Genomic DNA, 416 nt, shown 5'->3' with positions numbered 1-416 from the left:
CGCGAGGGCACGAATAAGGAGCACAGCGTGGCCTCGTGCGGCCCCCGCCCGGGCCCTCGGTCTTGGCTCGAGCGCTAGGAGCGGCGCCTGTCCTTGTGCTGGGTGACGGTGAAGCGACGGCTCCCACAGGCCTGCGCTGCCTGCCCCGGGGCCTGGGAAAAGCCTGGCGCTGCTCAGACGCAGGAAGGGAGCGAGCCCGAGGTGCCCGAGCTTGGCGAGGGCGGCTGCAGCGGCCGGCCGTCCCCTCCGCCCCTGTAAACCCGGTTTAATCTCCTCGCGCCGGGGTGGAGAAGCGGCCCGATCCCGCCGGCCGCCCGCCCCAAGCCGGAAGCCCCTGCGTGGCCCGGTGCCTGGGCAGCCCCGCGGGGGACTACAGCTCCCAGGCGCCCTTGCGGCAGGCCACGGCTGCCATTGGC

This window comes from Crocodylus porosus, unplaced genomic scaffold (genome assembly GCF_001723895.1).
Source record: "Crocodylus porosus isolate Cpor-Errol unplaced genomic scaffold, CroPor_comp1, whole genome shotgun sequence".
NCBI classification, from domain to species: Eukaryota; Metazoa; Chordata; order Crocodylia; family Crocodylidae; genus Crocodylus; species Crocodylus porosus.
The sequence above is the reverse complement of the archived record's forward strand: the minus strand, read 5'-3'. Positions refer to the sequence as shown.